We start from the raw sequence: 21,600 nt of genomic DNA, 5'->3' as shown, positions 1-21,600 counted from the left end.
TCCACGACTGCTAAGTTGTTGAAACATAGCTTGACTCTTTGCTTGAAGAGCTGAAATTCTGATAACAGGTCAAATGCTTTCCAGTTGATGGTCGGGAACTGTGCTGTCATTCCTGTAATAACTCACTGCTGTTGTTCTTAAAAGAAAATTCCTAGTGTACAAGCAAACAGAAATAACTGCCTGCGGTTCCACTTGTGAACAGGCTTGGAGGGTATACCACCCTCTCCTGCTATATAGGCAGACAAAGCTGGCTGCAGTTCCAATTGGAGGGTGTGGCGCCGTTGCTCAAATCGTGCACTTTTGTTAGGCCCTGCCCACAAAACAGTCAGCCCAGGAAGAGGCTCTGCAGTGGCAGTCCAACTTTTTTTTTTACTTTTGGCTGGGTCAGAACGGGTTTTGGACGGCGTAATCCTGGAAGAATCCACAGTGAACTTGGACAGTGTGATCCTGGACCGACCTGCTGCTGCTTTTGGCCATTTGGCAATTTTAAAATCAGGTACTCACAGTTTTCACGCGACTTTGCCTTTTGATGTGTGTGGCTCTTCCTGACTTTGGACTGGTTCCTCTCCATGACCTTGCGCTGAAGTAGAACATCACGATTCCGATCTTCTGTTCCACATTTCAACTTTAAATTTTTTTAATTCTGCAGCATGGTCCGGTCTTCAAATGTGCACCACTGCCACCATATTACGTGTTGTCTTAACCTCTGTTAGCTGCTACTATACACAAAGCACTGACCATGGACAGTACCGTGGACTCTTTATTTAAGGATGATCCTGCATGTACAGACAGGTCTTTACTGTACAGATACTGACTGAAAACAGCCCCCAACGCAAAAGCCACAAAATGTGTTATATCACAGTTCTTACACTGCTGGCAAGATAACATAGCCACACCTCTTAAAGGAGTACATACACATCACTCAAAAGCTTACATTTCTAACAAAATACACAAACAACTTTGTAGTCATGGATATGGAACTTTATTTTTGTCATTAACAACAGAAACAGTGTGTTATTTTTGTTTCAAATCAATACACATAACATCAACATTATAAACCATGATATAAATGTCCAGTATAATTCAGAATAAAACTTTGCATCCAAACCCTTTTATGAAGCCAATGAACAAGAGAATAGCTTTCTTCTATTTAGGCCAAATCTCTTCCAGTATACCTCAGGAAAGGAATTCACATTCAGTCCTAAACCAGTCAGATATTGGGGATCTCACCTCAGCAAAGCATTTTGCCCCTCAATCCTGTACACAAAGTGTCTTCCTGATCCCATCCCAAATTTATCGGTAGTTTCACTTCTCTGTATTAGTCATATTTTTTCCAATTTCCAATTTTTCTTTTTAAACATGGTACGATATGTAAAAGCATAAATTGTAGGAGTGATTTTGTGATTTGGTACTCCCAATGTGGAGTGGTGCTGGTGGGCACACAACCTGTGACTTTCCTTGCAGTAAAATTGACATACATTTAGCTGTCAGCCTTGGCTCAGTTGTGATGAATCATAGAATCGTAAGCTCAAAGAATGCTCTCGCCTCTGAGTCAGAATGCCATGGGTTTAAGTTCCACTCCAAAGGGTTGAGCGCACAATCTAGGCCGAACTCTGCTGAGAGAATACTGAGGGAGAACAGTACTTTTGGAGGTGCAGTCTCTCTGATGAAATTTTAAACCATCTAGCCCATCAGGTGAGCATAAAAAATCTCTTGCACAATTTGAAGAGGAACAGGGGAGTACTCCCCGGCGTCCTGGTCAATACTTATCCCTCAACCAACACTACTAGTGGGAGATTACCTGGTCATCTTTCCTGCACAACAGTAGTGACTTGACATCAAAAGTACTTTATTGGCAGTAAATTTCTTTGGATGTCCTGAGGTCATGAAAGGCACCATATAAATGCAAGTTCTTTCTTAAAATTAATTGATGGAAAATTATATAATACCTGTGATTTCTCACGATGCATTCTGTGCAAGAAACAATCCAGGTTGGGAGTGCCGGATCACAGCAGCACCTTTTCTATTCAAGACATAATTAACTTATCAGAGTCCCGAAACATTAATGAGGAAAAAAAACCTTAGCTACCATGGGGACAGCAAATGTCTTTCAGAAAAATAAGAATGTCAGAATATAGGCCAGACCTGTAACCCAGAGGCTGCTAGAAGCTGAGATGTTTACATACCCTTGGTGAAATGTGACTGCTAGCTTTGTAGGACTTAATGCAACAACTCGAGTTGAAAGTTGCTGTTGGAACAAATTTATTTCTGAAGAAGAATGAAGTTCCCAAGAACAGCCAAAGTGGTTGCAATAAGGAAGATGGTAAAAAGCTAAGCGTTGTGCTGGTGGAAAGCAACAAAAATTTTCTGAACTAATAACAGTGCAGCTTTATTGTTAAAGAAAACCTGAAAATACAAAATTGGCCAGAATTTGCTGGCAAGTGGTGGGTTTAATGGTTACCGACGTTATTAGTGTGTAAATCATCCAGCAATTTGTTTGTGACGAAGAAGAGATAGCCTGTTAGTTGTGAATTGCCACAAATTTACTTTGGCAATTAACATTCGTGCCACACAAATGTCACATAATCACCATCTCCAACAAGAGAGAATCAATTGACTGTCAATGGCATCACTGAATCCCCCACCATCAACATCCTGGGGGCGGTCACCATTGATCAGAAACCCAGGTACATACTGTGCCTACTAAAGCAGATCAGAGGTTGGGAATTCTGCGGCGAGTAACTCACCTCCTGACTCCCCAAAGCCTGTCCACGATCTCCAAGACACAAGTCAGGAATGTGATGGAATACTCTCCAGTTGCCTGGACGGGTGCAGCTCCAACAACACTCAAGCAGCTCAACACCATCCGGGAAAAAGCAGACCAAGCTTTTGTTTGCTTGGCACCCCATCCACAACATTAAACATTCACTCCTTCCACAACCTGCACATAGTGGCAGCAGTGTGTACTGTGTACAACATGCACTGCAGCAACTCATCAAGGCTCCTTAGACAGCACCATCCAAACCTCTACCACATAGAAGGTCAAGAGCATTTGACTGAGTATGGCATCAAGAAGTCCCAGCAAAACTGAAGTCAATGGGAATCGGGGAGAACTCTCCACTGGTTGGAGTCATACCTAGTGCAAAGGAAGATGGTTGTGGTTGTTGGAGGTCAATCATCTGAGCTCCAGGACATCACTGCAGGAGTTCCTCAGGGTAGTATCCTAGTCCCAACCATCTTCAGCTGCTTCATCAATGACCTTGCTTCAATCATAAGGTCAGAAGTGGGGATGTTCGCTGATGATTGCACAATGTTCAGCACCATTCGCAACTCCTCAGATACTGAAGCAGTTAGTGTAGAAATGCAGCAAGACGTGCACAATATCCAGGCTTGGGCTGATAAGTGGCAAGTAACATTCGCGCCACAAGTGCCAGGCAATGACCATCTCCAACAAGAGAGAATCTAACCATCTCCCCTTGACATTCAATGGTATTACCATCACTGAATCTCCCACTATCAACATCCAAGGACTACCATTGACCAGAAACTGAACTGGAGTAGCCATATAAATACCGTGGCTACAAGAGCAGGTCAGAGGCGAGGAATCCTGTGGCGAGTAACTCACCTCCTGACTCCCCAAAGCCTGTCCACCATCTACAAGGCACAAGTCAGAAGTGTGATGGAATACTCTCCGCTTGCCTGGATGGGTGCAGCTCCAACACTCAAGAAGTTCGACACCATCCAGGACAAAGCAGCCCGCTTGAATGGCACCCCATCTACAAACATTCACTCCCTCCACCACTGACGCGCAGTGGCAGCAGTGTGTACCATCTACAAGATGCACTGCAGCAACGCACCAAGGTTCCTTCGACAGCACCTTCCAAACCCACGACCTCTACCAACTCGAAGGACAAGGGCAGCAAATGCATGTGAACACCACCACCTGCAAGTTCCCTTCCAAGTCACACACCATCCTGACTTGGAACTATATTGCCGTTCCTTCACTGTCGCTGGGTCAAAATCCTGGAACTCCCTTTCTAACAGCACTGTGGGTGTACCTACCTCCCGTGGACTGCAGCAGTTTAAGAAGGTGGCTCACCACCACCTTCTCAAGGGCAATTAGGGATGGGCAATAAATGCTGGCCTGGCCAGCGATGTCCTCACCTCATGAATGAATTTTAAAAAAGCAGCAAAGGGGTCAAAATCTTGGAACACCCACCCTAACAGCATTGTGGGCGTTCCTACACCACATGGGACTACAGCAGTTCAAGAAGGCACCTCGCCACTACCTTCTCAGGGGCAATTAGGGATAGGCAATAAATGCTGGCATGGCCAGTGATGACCACATCTCATTAACAATTTTTTTTTTTTAATTGTGACACAGAAAATTTTCAAGCCAAAGAGTGAGGGAAAAAATCGTACTCACAGGACATGATGCCCTGTTCCAGCAAATTCTGGGTCTTTATGACTTTTGACTTTGTAACCCTTCATTAGATCTCTGTGCCATGTTGCATTCAATTCAGTTGGTTTGCAGAAAGAAAAGCAACTCTGGAAAGAGTAATTTTATTATAAAGTAATCAATTCAGTGTGCTGAGTTAGCCAATCTCAGCTACATTGGATGTGTGGTTTCTGTTACGTTTTTGTGTTGTAATGCAGCCACAGCAATCACGCAGACAAGATCAGTGAATCCAAAAGGTAGGATCTTTTATTGAAGATACTAACTGGTACACAACAATACTGGGAAGGTGCTTTACATTGTTGTTCCTCTGGCTGCTTGTAGCAAGTACTTAGAGGTCACAAGGATCAGTGCATCACATCCTGTCTGGTGATGGGCAGCCATTTCAGATAGGCCCCTTAAAGCAATACTGCAGCACTTAAAGCAATATCACAACATCCCCCTTTTTTTCTAAATTAAAAATGTGTCATGAAATAATATTTACTATTCAGCAAGTGCAAAAAGTGTTATATCCTTAAAATGTCGGGTAATAAATTTACAAGTCTCTAAAGTGTATTGGAGGACTGATGATGCACTCTGACCTGGTCACTGTAGGTTTGGTTCATGGTCACTGATCAGTCTCACAGTCTTGATTGTCAGTGGGAATGGTGGGTCTGGTAGTGTCTTTCATTTTTTTCTTGCCTGTCGAGCAATTCCTCTCTGCTCGACATAGCTGGTTACTGCTGATTTGGTTCCATGTTTCAGGTTCCAATATCCTTTTATCAGTTCAGCCTGTGTATCATCTCCGCGAAGGCACACTGCCATCAGCCGGTCCTGCAGCTCGCTTATAGTATTCCTTCATGGTGTGTCTTCCCATCTGCCAGTATTTCCAGGCAGATGATGCCGCTAATGATCCTCCAAATCTTTAACTTGCTGCCAGACCAATTTGTGCTTCTGCTTCTCTTAAGCTTGCCTGCAGTAGCTCCTTCTCCAATTGCAGAACACAAATGTCACTGTATCATGGGTGGCATTTATGCTATATCTCCACAGAGGCAATTTTCTGTTATAGCTCAACCACAGCTGCTATGCTGCGTGTTTCTTGAAGTCTCAGTGCCATCAGATCTTCTTTTTTCTTGCAGTCCATCTCAGCTATTTTTCATTTACTTTCATTTAATTGAGTGAGTAGTCCCTTGTTCTGGGCTGTGAGATATTGCATCTTCTCACACATGCCATTGCATCCTCCTCGATTGTCAGATCAATTTCCAGCTGGACCCTGCAATGTCTTGTTGGTTGCTTGGATTGTCTGGATGTTGAATTTGCAGCCCAGCTCCTGTGCTCCTCCTCCCAGCTCCTCCTGTTGCTAATCACAAATTCTCTGCAGTTGTGGTCTGCTGTTTGCACCACTATCATGTTGATGCTCTGAAACGTTGCCTGATGGTAGGCCTGCAATTGATGGACCTGTGGTGACCATGATGTAAAAGGTTTGACCTGGGTAAATTTCTGTATCTGCACTTGAGTGTAATGGATCCCAAGGACAGAATCGCTGAACCATTGTACGTTATGAGCTTGGAGATGGTTGGTTGAGCCATATTTGCTATTGCCATAGATACATGCCCTTCGGGATGTGGAGCGGTAGAATATTGGTGCTCGCACCTGTGTTGATCTTGGTGCAGACTGTGTATTTGCCAGGCTTTTGCGGGCAAATGATCTGGATGGTAGCAAGGACTTCTGAAGTTTCCCCTGTGTTGATACATTCTGTGAGGTTAACCGTTTGAAACACCTGCTCACTTTGTGTGTCAGTGTCTTGGTCATGCTCGCCTTCCAACCGTTCGGTCTGGCTGGTCATCTTGTGTATTTTTCATTTTTGGTATTTGGACTGTTCACTCTGTCTGTTGGGATGCCGTACTTCTTGTGTATCCAACTGTGGCTTGACTTGTTGTGTATTAGGCTTCTTGCATTGGTGCTTAGAATAGAATATAATAGAACATTACAGCGCAGTACAGGCCCTTCGGCCCTCGATGTTGCGCCGACCTGTGAAACCATCTGACCTACACTATTCCATTTCCATCCATATGTCTATCCAATGACCACTTAAATGCCCTTAAAGTTGGCGAGTCTACTACTGCTGCAGGCAGGGCGTTCCACGCCCTTACTACTCTCTGAGTAAAGAAACTACCTCTGACATCTGTCCTATATCTATCACCCCTCAACTTAAAGCTATGTCCCCTCGTGTTTGCCATCACCATCCGAGGAAAAAGACTCTCACTATCCACCCTATCTAACCCTCTGATTATCTTATATGTCTCTATTAAGTCACCTCTCCTCCTCCTTCTCACCAACAAAAACAACCTCAAGTCCCTCAGCCTTTCCTCGTAAGATCTTCCCTCCATACCAGGCAACATCCTAGTAAATCTCCTCTGCACCCTTTCCAAAGCTTCCACATCCTTCCTATAATGCGGTGACCAGAACTGCACGCAATACTCCAGGTGCGGCCACACCAGAGTTTTGTACAGCTGCAGCATGACCTCGTGGCTCCGAAACTCGATCCCCCTACTAATAAAAGCTAACACACCATATGCCTTCTTAACAGCCCTATTAACCTGGGTGGCAACTTTCAGGGATTTATGTACCTGGACACCAAGATCTCTCTGCTCATCTACACTACCAAGAATCTTCCCATTAGCCCAGTACTCTGCATTCCTGTTACTCCTTCCAAAGTGAATCAACTCACACTTTTCCGTATTAAACTCCATTTGCCATCTCTCAGCCCAGCTCTACAGCCTATCTATGTCCCTCTGTAACCTACAACATCCTTCGGCACTATCCACAACTCCACCGACCTTAGTGTCATCTGCAAATTTACTAACCCACCCTTCTACACCTTCATCCAGGTCATTTATAAAAATGACAAACAGCAGTGGCCCCAAAACAGATCCTTGCGGTACACCACTAGTAGCTAAACTCCAGGATGAACATTTGCCATCAACCACCACCCTCTGTCTTCTTTCAGCTAGCCAATTTCTGATCCAAAGCACTAAATCACCTTCAATCCCATACTTCCGTATTTTCTGCAATAGCCTACCGTGGGAAACCTTATCAAACGCCTTACTGAAATCCATATACACCACATCCACGGCTTTACCCTCATCCACCTGTTTGGTCACCTTCTCAAAAAACTCAATAAGGTTTGTGAGGCACGACCTACCCTTCACAAAACTGTGCTGACTATCTCTAATGAACTTATTCTTTTCAAGATGATTATAAATCCTATCTCTTATAACCTTTTCCAACATTTTACCCACAACCGAAGTAAGGCTCACAGGTCTATAATTACCAGGGCTGTCTCTACTCCCCTTCTTGAACAAGGGGACAACATTTGCTATCCTCCAGTCTTCCGGCACTATTCCTGTCGACAATGATGACATAAAGATCAAGGTCAAAGGCTCTGCAATCTCCTCCCTGGCTTCCCAGAGAATCCTAGGATAAATCCCATCTGGCCCAGGGGACTTATCTATTTTCCAAAATTGCGAACACCTCCTCCTTGTGAACCTCAATCCCATCTAGCCTAGTAGTCTGTATCTCAGTATTCTCCTCGACAACATTTTCTTTCTCTACTGTAAATACTGACGAAAAATATTCATTTAACGCTTCCCCTATCTCCTCTGATTCCACACACAACTTCCCACTACTATCCTTGATTAGCCCTAATCTAACTCTAGTCATTCTTTTATTCCTGATATACCTATAGAAAGCCTTAGGGTTTTCCTTGATCCTATCCGCCAATGACTTCTCGTGTCCTCTCCTCGCTCTTCTTAACTCTCCCTTTAGATCCTTCCTGGCTAGCTTGTAACTCTCAAGCGCCCTAACTGAGCCTTCACGTCTCATCCTAACATAAGCCGCCTTCTTCCTCTTGACAAGCGCTTCAACTTCTTTAGTAAACCATGGCTCCCTCGCTTGACAACTTCCTCCCTGCCTGACAGGTACATACTTATCAAGGACACGCAGTAGCTGCTCCCTGAATAAGCTCCACATTTCGATTGTGCCCATCCCCTGCAGTTTCCTTCCCCATCCTACGCATCCTAAATCTTACCTAATCGCATCATAATTTCCTTTCCCCCAGCTATAATTCTTGCCCTGCGGTATATACCTGTCCCTGCCCATCGCTAAGATAAACCTAACCGAATTGTGATCACTATCACCAAAGTGCTCACCTACATCTCAATCTAACACCTGTCCGGGTTCATTACCCAGTACCAAATCCAATGTGGCATCGCCTCTGGTTGGCCTGTCGACATACTGTGTCAGAAAACCCTCCTGCACACACTGGACAAAAACTGACCCATCTAAAGTACTCGAACTATAGTATTTCCAGTCAATATTTGGAAAGTTAAAGTCCCCCATAACAACTACCCTGTTACTCTCGCTCCTGTCGAGAATCATCTTCGCTATCCTTTCCTCTACATCTCTGGAACTATTCGGAGGTCTATAGAAAACTCCCAACAGGGTGACCTCTCCTCTCCTGTTTCTAACCTCGGCCCATACTACCTCAGTAGACGAGTCCTCTAACGTCCTTTCTGCCGCCGTCATACTCTCCTTGATTAACAATGCCACACCCCCCCCTCTTTTACCATCTTCTCTGTTCTTACTGAAACATCTAAATCCCGGAACCTGCAACATCCATTCCTGTCCCTGCTCTACCCATGTCTCCGAAATAGCCACAACATTGAGATCCCAGGTTCCAACCCATGCTGCAACCCATGCTTCCTGTGCTCTCGGCTGCCACATGCTTTGCAAATTTTAAGGAAGGCTGGACAGCTTCTTGGTGAATGTATGAGGCCACATCACCTACATAACTCACCATGTTTGGTTGTGCTGGCAATGGTGTTAATAATAAATTAAGTGCACAGGGCTTGCAGCTCTGTCTGCCCATAAGGATGGCTTCAAATTTACAACCACTTTTAAGCAAGGCGTCTAAATTGTAGCCTTTCGGTTGGTTGAGGAGGTCTTTTTGCAATGCTTCAATGGGGTTGGAAGCTATCAGAGGCTCCATAATCCTGTCAGCTAGCTCAGCCTCCGAAAAATCACAGTCACGCCCCTTATCTCTACGTCGGTTCACAAATTAGTCTAATGTCTCCTTTGGCTGCTGCCGGAACGACATAAACTCGAGACGGTGTATTCTGAAATTGAGCTTGACTTTCAACTGGTCTTCCAATGTGGACCATATTTTACTAAGGTTCTTTAAGTCTTCCTCCGAAAGACCGGATGTATTCAGCCTGTTTAGGCCTCGATTTCCACACAGATGGTCCTGCCTGGCCGTGTCACAATAGATCAATCACCCTTCCCAAGCTCCCGATCCGGTGGCCTGACAGTGAAAATGGTGCTCCCGCCCAGCACACACCTCTCGGAGTCAGCGTTTATAGAATCATTACAGCACAGAAGGCCATTCGACCCATCGCATCTGTGCTGGCCCTCCTAAGGAGGCATTCATGTACTGCCACTCCCCGCCCTCTCCCCACAACCCTGCACATTCCTCCTCCAGATATTTAGAATATATAGAAAATGTAGAAAAATTTAGGGCACAGAAGGAGGCCACTCGGCCCATCGTGTCTGTGGCTACCGAGAAACAAACGCACCCAGCCTCCTATTTTCCAGCACTTGGTCAATATCCCTGGAGGTTATGGAACTTCAGGTACATATCCTGACATCTTTTAAATGAGTTGAGGGTTTCTACCCTCTACTACTGTTCCAGGCAGTGAGTTCCAGACTCCCACTACCCTCTGGGTGAACAAAATTTCCTCATCTCCCCTCTAATCCTTCTACCAATCACTTTAAATCTATGCCCCCTAGTCACTGACCTCTCTGCTAAGGGAACTATGTCCTTCCCATCCACTCTATCCAGGCCCCTCACAGCCTTGCACACCTAAAATCTCCACTCAGCCTCCTCTGTTCCAAGGAAAACAACCCCAGCCTATCCAATCTTCCCTCATAGCTGCCATTTTCCAGACCTGGCAACATCCTCATAAATCTCCTCTGTACCCTCTCTAGTACAATTACATCCTTTCTGTAATAAGGTGATCAGAACTGCATGCAGTACTCAAGTTGTGGCATGACAAGTGTTTTATATAGCTCTACAATAACCTCCCTGGTCTTATATTCTATACCTCGGCTAATAAAGGAAAGGATTCCATATACCTTCTTCACCACCTTCTCAACCTGTCTTGCTACCTTAAGGATCTGTGGACATTCACACCCTCTACACCTTTCAGTATCCTCCCATTTATTGTATAATCCTTTGCCTTGTTTGACCTCCCTAAATGCATCACCTCATCTCCGGGTTGAATTCCACTTGCCACTTTTCTGCCCACCTGTCCATTGATATCTGCCTGCAGTCTACACCTTTTATCAACCACGTGGCCAATTTTTGTGTCATCTGCAAACTTCTTGATCATGATTCCTATATTTAAGTCCAAATCATTAATATATACCAAAAAAAGCAGGGGACCCAGTACTGAGCCCTACGGAACCCCACTGGAAACAGCCTTCCAGTCACAAAAACACCTGTCAACCATTACCCTTTTGTTTCCTACCACTGAGCCAATTTTGTATCCAGCTTGCTATATTCTTTTGGATCCCATGGCCTTTTTTTTTTTAGCCAGTCTGCCATGTGGGACCTTGTCAAAAGCCTTGCTAAAATCCATGTAGACCACATCAACTGCACTACCCTTATCAATCCTCCTTGTTACTTCCTCAAAAAATTCAATCAAGTTGGTCAGACACGATCTTCCCTTAACAAATCCATGCTGACAGTTCTTGATTATTCTGTACCCTTCTAAATGACAGTTTATCCTGTCTATCAGAATTGTTTCCAAAAGTTTTCCCACTACCAAGGTCAGATTAATGGCCTGTAATTATTCGGTCTATCCATCAGTCCCTTTTTAAACGAGGTACAATGTTAGTAGTCCTCCAATCCTCCGGCACAATACCTGCATCCAGTGAGGATTGGAAAATGATAGTCACAGCATCTGCTATTTCCTCCCTGGCTTCTTTTAACAGCCTGGGGTACATTCCATCTGGCCCTGGTGGTTTATCCACTTTCAAGGATGCTAATGCTCTCAATACTTCCTCTCTCCCTACGTTTATCACATCCAATATTTCACACTTCTCCTCTTTAACTACAATGTCTGCATTGTCTCCCTTTATCATGAAGACAAATGCAAGGTATTCATTAAGAATCATACCCACATCTTCTGCCTCCACACATAGGTTACTTTTTTGTTTTTTTCCTTAGTTATCTTACTCTTAATGTATTGATAAAACATCTTTGGGCTCTCCTTGATTTTACTTGCCAATATTCTTTCATGCCCTCTCTTCGCCTACCCAATTTCCTTTTTGATTTCACCCCTGCTCTTTCTATGCTCCTCTCGGATTTCTGCAGTATTGAGTTCTCGGTGTCTGATATAATCTTTCCTTATCTTACCCTGTATACTCCTTGACATCCAGGGGGCTGTAGATGAACCTGGTGAGCTCGCAAACCTGCACTCTGGAGTTTCTATAGTAAGCCGATGGATTCAGCTTTCCAGTCTCAGCAGAAACCTGACGTTTCTTCAACAACCACCAGCTGCCACCATATTATGTTTTTGTGTTGTAATGCAGACACAGTAATCACGCAGACAAGATCAGTGAACCTAAAAGGTAGGTTCTTTCATTGAAGATACTAACTTGTACACAACAATACTGGGAAGGTGCTTCACATTGTTGTTTCTCTGGCTGCTTATAGCAAGTGCCTAGAGGTCACAATGGTCTGTGCATCACATCCTGTCTGGTGATGGACAGCCGTTTTAGATACACCCCTTAAAGCAATACTGCAGCACTTAAAGCAATACAACAACAGTTTCAACAGTTGGCTTCAGCATTCTTAGTCTACAGAAGAAAAAATCCCCGAGTGTTCATGCTCCTGGTCGCTATCCAGTTAACCCTCCTAGCACATATGTGCATGGGTGTGCATGCACACATCAGGTGAGAGAAAGACTGATTTTGCTTGCCAATATTCTTTCATGCCCTCTCTTTGCTTTCCTAATTTCCTTTTTGATTTCACCCCTGCACTTTCTATACCCCTCTCGGATTTCTGCAGTATTGAGTTCTCGGTGTCTGACATATCTTTCCTTTTCTACCTTTAATGCCCCCATATTGAGATAGCCTGCACAACAATTACAGCAACTCATCTTGTTAATTCTATGCTGCCCCTGAGCTGATAATTAATTTAATCTTTATATTGTCTAGGTTCGTCACATATATAAACACAAAGATGGGACACAAATATCGTCAAAGGAATCTGTATTCATTTACCTGTGATGTCAGGATTCAAAGGTATATTTAAGTAAAGCAATTTGTAAGTGAAGAACAAATACATTTTTACTTATCAGTACACTAGAACACAAGACAACACTCGAAACTAAATAACATACATAGTGGAACACAGATCTACAAAGACTAATAAGCACTTTAAGGACTGCATTTTGAAAATGTACCAGCAATTTGTGTTTTCCAAGTATATATTTGGTAAAATATGCTTTTTTTCCTTCACTTTGTCACACTCTGCAGATAGTTGAAAAATAGAAGGAGACAGCCATAATGATTACTCACAGCATCTGAGGAGAAAACTGCTGTGATAATACAGTAATAGAAAGACACAACCAATATCCCCTCAAATATTACCAATACCTAATATAAAATTCTGCTTGTGAGTATTTCTTTTTTAGTCTTTTTAGTACCATTATACTCTTTAAGCAGATTGATTTTAATCCCTTAATATAAAGAATTAAAATACTTTTTTCTTCGAGTTGTAGAGTCATAGAGTCATTGTTTACCAATACATTATGAATTACTTTTTTAAAAATTCATCCATGGGATGTGGGTGTCGCTGGCCAGGCCAGCGTTTATTGCCCATCCTTAATTGCCCTTGAGAAGATGGTGGTCAGACCTTCTTGAACCGCTGCAGTCCATGTGAGGTAGGTACACCCACAGTGCTCTTAGGAATGGAGTTCCAGGATTTTGACCCAGCGACAGTGAAGGAACGGCAATATAGTTCCAAGTCAGGATGGTGTGTGGCTTGGAGGGGAACAGATGTTGGTGTTCCCATGCATCTGCTGCCCTTGTCCTTCTAGGTGGTAGAGGTCGTGGGTTTGGAAGGTGCTGTCTAAGGACCCTTGGTGCATTGCTGCAGTGCATCTTGTAGATGGTACACACTGCTGCCACTGTCGATGGTGGAGGATGTGAATGTTTGTGGATGATGTGCCAATCAAGTGGGCTGACTTGTCCTGGATGGTGTCAAGCTTCTTGAGTGTTGTTGGAGCTGCACCTATCCAGGCAAGTGGAAAGTATTGCATCATACTCCTGACTTGTAATTTGTAGATGATGGACAGGCTTTGGGGAGTCAGGAGGTGAGTTACTCGCTGAAGGATTCCTAGCCTCTGACCTGCTGTTGTAGCCAAGGTATTTATATGACTACTCCAGTTCAGTTTCTGGCCGATGGTAACCCCCAGGATGTTGATAGTGGGGGATTCAGCAACTGCAATGCCATTGAATGTCAAGGGGAGATGGGTTTGATTCTCTCTTGTATGATATAGTCATTGCTTGGCATTTGTGTGACAGGAATGTTACTTGCCACTTATCAGCCCAAGTCTGGATGTTGTCCAGGTCTTGCTGCATATGGACATGGACTGCTTCAGTATCTGAGGAGTCGCGAATGGTGCTGAACATTGTGCAAACTTCAGCGAACATCCCCACTTCTGACCTTCTGATTGAAGGAAGGTCGATGAAGCAGCTGAAGATGGTTGGACCTAGGATACTACCCTGAGGAACTCCTGCAGTGATGTCCTGGAGCTGAGATGATTGACCTCCAATAACCACAACTATCTTCCTTTGTGCTAGGTATGACTCCAACCAGCGGAGGGTTTCCCCATGATTCCCATTGCCTTCAGTTTTGCTAGGGCTCCTTGATGACATACTTGGTCAAATGCTGCTTGATGTCAAGGGCAGTCACTCTTACTTCACCTCTTGAGTTCAGCTCTTTCATCCATGTTTGAACCAAGGCTGTAATGAGGTCAGGAGCTGAGTGGCCCTGGCGGAACCCAAACTGAGCGTCAATGGGCAGGTTATTGCTAAGCAGATGCCGCTTGATAGCACTGTCGATGACACCTTCCATCACTTTACTGATGATCGAGAGTAGACTGTTGGGGCGGTAATTGACCGGTTTGGATTTGTCCTGATTTTTGTGTACAGGACATACCGGGGCAATTTTTCACATTGCTGGGCAGATGCCAGTGTTGTAGCTGTACTGGAAAAGCTCGGCTAGGGGTGCGGCAAGTTCTGAAGCACAGGTCTTCAGTGCTACTGCCGGAATGTTGTCAGGGCCCATAGCCTTTGCAGTCTTCAGTGCCATCAGTCGTTTCTTGATATCACACAGAGTGAATCGAGTTGGCTGAAGACTGGCATCTGTGATGCTGGGACTTCAGGAGGAGGCCGAGTTGGATCATCAACTGGACACTTCTGGCTGAAGATTGTTGCAAGTGCTTCAGCCTTATCCTTTGCACTGATGTGCTGGGCTCCCCCATCATTGAGGATGGGGATATCTGTGGAGGCACCTCCTGCTGTTAGTGCTCTGATGAAAGGCCACAGACCTGAAACGTTAACTCTGCTTCTCTCTCCACAGATGCTGCCTGACCTGCTGAGTATTTCCAGCACTTTTTGTTTTTATTTCAGATTTCCAGCATCTGCAGTATTTTGCTTTTATCCTCCAGTTAGTTGTTTAATTGTCCACCACCATTCATGACTGGATGTGGCAGGACTGCATAGCTTAGATCTGATCCGTTGGTTGTAGGATTGCTTAGCTCTGTCTATCGCATGCTGCTTACGCTGTTTGGCATGCACGTAGTCCTGGGTTGTGGCTTCACTAGGATGACACCTCATTTTGAGGTATGCCTGCTGCTGGTCCTGGCATGCCGTCCTGCACTCTTCATTGAACCAGGGATTATCCCCCTGCTTTATGGTAATGGTAGAGTGGGGGATATGCCAGGCCATGAGGTTAGATTGTGGTTGAGTACATTTCTGCTGCTGCTGATCACCCGCAGCACCTCATGGATGCCTAGTTTTGAGTTACTGGATCTGTTTGAAATCTATCCCATTTAACACGATGGCAGTGCCACACAACATGATGGAGGGTATCCTCAATGTGAAGATGGGACTTCATCTCCACAAGGATCGTGCGGTGGTCACTCTTACCAATACTGTCATGGACAGATACATTTGTGCCTGGCAAATTGGTGAGGACAAGGCCAAGTATGTTTTTCCCTCTTGTTGGTTCCCCCGCCACCTGCTGCAGACCCAGTCGAGCAGATATGTCCTTTAGGACTCGGCCAGCTCGGTCAGTAGTGGTGCTACGAAGCCCCTCTTGGTGATGGACATTGAAATCCCCCACCCAGAGTACATTCTGCACCATTGCCACCCTCAGTGCTTCCTCCAAGTGGTGTTCAACATGGAGGAGTACTGATTCATCAGCTGAGGGAGGGCGGTAGGTGGGTAATCAGCAGGACGTTTCCTTGCCCATGTTTGACCTGATGCCATGAGACTTCATGGGGTCCGGAGTTGATGTTGAGTACTTCCAGGGCAATTCCCTCTTGACTGTATACCACTGTGCCACCACCTCTGCTGGGTCAGTCCTGCATTTCAATATACAAATCACTTATTTAAATACATTTAAATGGAAGCCGGAGCGATTTTATCAGCAGTTCCTGATCATTCGAGCGACATGCGGCACTCCTGTGCCTTCACTTTCCTGTTCAGGGAAAGCTGCCACCACCGAGGTTGGGAAGTGGGCAACTCTGCATTAGTAGTGAACTGGGTGGGGGGGAATGGGTCAACTCTGCATTGTCAGTGTAATGAGGTGGGGGGGGTGGTGGTGGGGAAGGGTCGAACTCTGCACTTAGGTCAGTTGTGAGGGTGAAAAGGGTCAACTCTGCAATGTGATTGGGTGGGGTGGCCACCCTGCATATTATAATGAGCCGCTGTGCATTAGATTGTGGCGGCATGGTAGCGCGCGGTCCACACATGCGGGCTGCCATTTTTTCACCTGCCGCCGAGAGCAGCAGCGGGAAAATAAAATCCAGCCCACTCAGTTACCACCGCCCTCATTTTCACTTGTCAGCGAGAGTCAATGGCAAATGAAAATAAAATCTGCCAGGGTTTCTGCTTCTGATCATTATGTAATTACCCCCACTGAAAGCAGATCTGTGGATAGAAGTGGACTTGGATGGGTTCCTGGCCCCCATGGTTGAATGACCTACCAAAACTCATTTCCAAGACTTGCTTGCGATACTAGCAGCTAGAACATCACACATCGCACCCAATCAACAGTAAGTGACTTTATGATTGGAGGGGAGAGAAAATTTGCAAAGAATACATATAAAATAATTACTAATTCCACAATTTTAATTAACTGTGCTTTTAATCTATTTTAAGGAGTTAAATGGAATTTTGTAATGACTTATTCACATTCATTTTCAGTTTCAATTTTGTGCATGTCAGTAATTTGATTAAAGTATGAGTTTCAGAATGGACCTGCAGTGCTGTATTCATTCTTTCACTCCTTTACTTATCGGAATGAGAGATTGTTGCTAAATGACTTAAGGGAAAGCTGTAACCTGGAGATACTTTTTAATATCAAAATTTCTTTACTTCTGTAATATTTAAATTGCAAGTAAATCTGGATATGTAATAGAATTGTTAAAATTAAATATAACCCTGCTGTGCATTGGCTTCATCGAAACAATTCATGTGTGAGTTTGATCTCAGCAATCGTGTATTGAACTCCTTTATCTTAGAATCATAAAATGGTTATAACACAGAAGGAGGCCATTCGGCTCTGAGTACACACTAGTTCTTTGCAAGAGCAATTCATCTAGTCCCACTCCCAAGCCATTTCCCAGTAACTGCAATTTTTTTTTTATCTTCAGGTGCTTATTCAATTCTCTTTTGAAAACCATGATTGAATCTGTCTCCACCACATTCTCAGGTAATGCATTCCAGATCCTAATCACTCGCTGCATAAAACAATGACCTTCCGGGAGAGGACGGGAGCGGACTTGTGGGGAGAACACCGGGAGCGGACTTGTGGGGAGAACACCGGGAGCGGAGCCTATAAGTCGACCCCAAGGATCGAGGCCCAGTCTCTTACCATCCGGGAGCGGAGAGCAGTCGAACCTCATCCAGCGCGCCGGAGTTTTGAAAAAAAGGCAAACAGTGACATCAGAGGAGAACTGCATGCTGATTGGTTGATGAGCAGCAGCTGTTAGAATATCTTTAAAAAAGGGGAAAGTTGTTATTTTTTGGTTGGAAAAAAATCTCTGGTGATAAGGTGAGTACTGCTAAAGTGTTTTTTTTAAGGACTTTAGATTGAAGTGGGTAGAACAAGGCCCCTAGTATAATTAGTATTTTTTAATTAAGGGAGTAAGTAATTAATCTAAGGGTAAGCCATGGCAGGAGAGCTCGGCCCCGTGATATGCTCCTCCTGTGCTATGTGGGAAATCAGGGACGCTTCCAGTGTCTCTGACCATGTGTGCAGGAAGTGTATCCATCTGCAGCTACTGGCTACCCGCATTACGGAGCTGGAGCTGCGGGTGGATTCACTGTGGAGCATCCGCGATGCTGAGGAAGACGTGGATAGCACGTTTAGTGAGGTGGTCACACCGCAGGTAATGGCTGCACAGGCAGAAAAGAGATGGGTGACCACCAGACAGAGTAGTAGACGCAGGCAGGTAGTGCAGGAGTCCCCTGTGGCCATCCCCCTCTCAAACAGATATACCGCTTTGGATACTGTTGGGGGGGATGACCTCCCAGGGGAAAGCAGCAACAGCCAAGTTCGTGGCACCATGGAGGGCTCTGCTGCACAGCAGGGGAGGAAAAGGGTTGGAAGAGCTATAGTGATAGGGGATTCTATCGTAAGGGGTGCAGATAGGCGTTTCTGTGGCCACAAACGAGATTCCAGGATGGTATGTTGCCTCCATGATTCTAGGGTCAAGGATGTTTCGGAGCGGCTACAGGACATTCTGAAAGGGGAGGGTGAGCAGCCAGAGGTCCTGGTCCATATTGGTACTAACGACATAGGCAGGAAGAGAGATGAGGTCCTGCAAAGTGAATATAGGGAGTGAGGCAGAAAGTTAAAAAGCAGGACCTCTAGGTTGTAATCTCAGGATTACTCCCTGTGCCACATGCTAGTAAGGGTAGGAATAGGAGGATTAGGCAAAAGAATGCGTGGCTGAAGAGCTGGTGTAAGCGGGAGGACTTCAGCTTACTTGGATCATTGGGATCTCTTCTGGTGCAGAGGTGACCTGTACAAGAAGGACAGGTTGCATCCAAACTGGAGGGGGACCAATATCCTTGTGGGGCGGTTTGCTAGTACTACACGGGAGGGTTTAAACTAGTCTTGCAGGGGGGTGGGACCCAAAGTAGTAGTCTCTCAGATGAGATAGTTGAGGCAAATGTAGAGTTAAAGCAGGCAAGTCCAGTAGGCAGGCCAGGCAGGGGCAGGACAGGGAGTGTGGAAGGTCTGGTAGGCTAAACTGCATTTACTTTAATGCAAGAAACCTTACAGGTAAGGCAGATGAACTCAGAGCATGGATCGGTACATGGGATTGTGATATTAGAGCTGTTACGGAAACGTGGTTGAGGGATGGGCAGGACTGGCAGCTCAATGTTCTGCGGTACCGATCCTTCCGGCATGACAGACGTGGAGGTAAGAGAGGAGGGGGAGTTGCACTATTGATTAGGGAGGACATCACGACAGTAATTGGAGAGGATATCACCGGGGGAATGTCCAGCGAGGCCATATGGGTAGAACTTAGAAATAAGAAAAGGGTGATCACTTTGATGGGATTATACTACATGGCCCCCCCAGTAGTCAGAGGGAAGTGGAGAAGCATATCTGTAGTGAAATCACCGATAGGTGTAGGAATTATACGGTTGTAATAGTAGGTGATTTTAACTTCCCTAATATTGACTGGGACTGCCTTAGTGCTAAGGGATCAGATGGGGAAGAATTTGTTAAGTGTGTCCAGGATAGTTTTTTGAAGCAGTATGTGGATGGCCCTACTAGAGAAGGGGCCACACTCGACCTCCTCTTAGGAAATGAGGATGTGTCAGTGGGGGAGCACTTCGGGACCAGTGACCATAACTCTATTAGCTTCAAGATAGTTATGGAAAAGGATAGGACTGGTCCTCAGGTTGAAGTCCTAAATTGGGGGAGGGCTAATTTCAATGGCATCAGACAGGAATTCTCTAAAGTTGAATGGGAGAGACTGTTTACAGGTAAAGGGACATCTGGCAAGTGGGAGGCTTTTAAAAGTGAGGTAGGAAGAGTTCAGGGCTGGCATGTTCCTGTTAGATGGAAGGGCAAGGCTGGCAAGTTTAGGGAACCTTGGTTGATGAGGGATATTGAGGGTCTGGTCAGGACAGAGAAGGAGGCATATATCAGGTATAGGCAGCTAGGATCGAGTGAGTCCCTCGAGGAGTATAGGGGATGTAGGACTACACTTCAGAAGGAAATTAGGAGGCCGAAAAGGGGCCATGAGATTTCCCTGGCAGATAGGATAAAGGAGAATCCTAAAAGATTCTATAAGTATATTAAGAGTAAAAGGGTAGCTAGGGAGAGAGTAGGTCCCCTTAAGGATCAGTGTGGCAATCTATGTGTGGAGCCACAGGAAATGGGCGAGGTCTTAAATGAATATTTCTCGTCCGTATTTACCGTGGAGAAGGTCATGGAAGCTAGTGGGTTCAAGGGAGGGAACAGTGATATCCTGGAGCATATCAACATTACAAAGGAGGAGGTGTTGGAGGTATTGAAGCACCTCGGATACACCTCGGAAGCAAGGGAGGAGATTGCTGGGGCCCTGGCAGAGATTTTTATATCATCGTTAGCCATGGGTGAGGTACCAGAAGACTGGAGGATAGCTAATGTTGTGCCTTTATTTAAGAAGGGCAGCAGGGATAATCCAGGGAACTACAGGCCGGTGAGCCTTACATCAGTGGTGGGAAAGTTATTGGAAGGGATTCTGAGAGACAGGATTTATATGCATCTGGAAAGGCATGGTCTGATTCGGGATAGTCAGCATGGCTTTGTGCGTGGGAAATCATGCCTCACGAATTTGATTGAGTTTTTCGAGGAGGTGACCAAGAGGATTGACAAGGGCAGGGCGATGGATGTTGTCTACATGGACTTTCGCAAGGCCTTTGACAAGGTCCCGCATGCTAGGCTGGTCCAGAAGGTTCTAACACATGGGATCCAGGGTGAGCTAGCAAATTGGATACAAAATTGGCTTGGTGATAGGAGGCAGAGGGTGGTAGTGGAGGGTTGTTTTTCAGATTGGAGGCCGGTGACCAGTGGTGTGCCGCAGGGATCGGTGCTGGGCCCTCTGTTGTTTGTCATATATATTAATGACTTGGATGTGAATGTAAGGGGCATGATTAGTAAGTTTGCAGATGACGCTAAAATTGGTGGTATAGTGGACAGTGAACAAGGCTGTCTAAGGTTGCAACAGGATATAGATCAACTGGGAAAGTGGGCAAGGGATTGGAAAATGGAATTTAACGCAGACAAGTTTGAAGTGATGCATTTTGGGAAGTTAAACCAGGGCAGGACATATACAGTGAATGGCAGGGCCCTGGGGAGTGTTGTTGAGCAGCGAGACCTTGGGGTGCAAGTACATAGTTCCCTGAAAGTGGCAACACAGGTAGACAGGGTGGTGAAGAAGGCATATCGCATGCTTGCCTTCATCGACCGAGGCATTGAGTACAAGAGTTGGGATGTCATGTTACAGTTGTACATAATGTTGGTTAGGCCGCATTTGGAGTACTGTGTGCAGTTCTGGTTGCTGCGCTACAGGAAAGCTGTGATTACGCTAGAGAGGGTGCAGAAAAGATTCACGAGGATGTTGCCTGGTTTGGAGGGCTTGCGTTATAAAGAGAGATTGGATAGGCTGGGTCTGTTTTTCCTGGAGCGAAGGAGGCTGAGAGGGGACATGATAGCGGTATATAAAATTATGAGAGGCATAGATAGGGTAGATAGCCAGAGTCTGTTCCCATGGTAGGGGTGAATAAAACTAGAGGGCATAGAT

At 45.2% G+C, this 21,600-nt stretch overlaps 1 protein-coding gene across 3 annotated transcripts in view; it reads left to right on the top strand.

Annotated features, from left to right (window-relative positions):
* LOC137374429 (glutamate receptor ionotropic, kainate 1) overlaps positions 1-21,600 on the top strand; it is a 520,770-nt gene that overhangs the window by 114,676 nt on the left and 384,494 nt on the right. For 2 of the 3 annotated variants that reach the window (XM_068040522.1, XM_068040521.1), the window contains exons 2-3: positions 12,716-12,802; positions 13,037-13,175. The exons of the other annotated variant lie outside the window; for it this stretch is intronic. The gene's annotated coding sequence lies outside the window, so the exon portion shown is untranslated. The remainder of the gene's footprint in view (positions 1-12,715; positions 12,803-13,036; positions 13,176-21,600) is intronic. 3 annotated transcript variants of the gene reach the window in all.

This window comes from Heterodontus francisci, chromosome 10 (assembly GCF_036365525.1).
Source record: "Heterodontus francisci isolate sHetFra1 chromosome 10, sHetFra1.hap1, whole genome shotgun sequence".
NCBI lineage: Eukaryota > Metazoa > Chordata > Chondrichthyes > Heterodontiformes > Heterodontidae > Heterodontus > Heterodontus francisci.
Note: the sequence above shows the minus strand (reverse complement) of the source record. Positions and strands in the feature narration are given on the sequence as shown.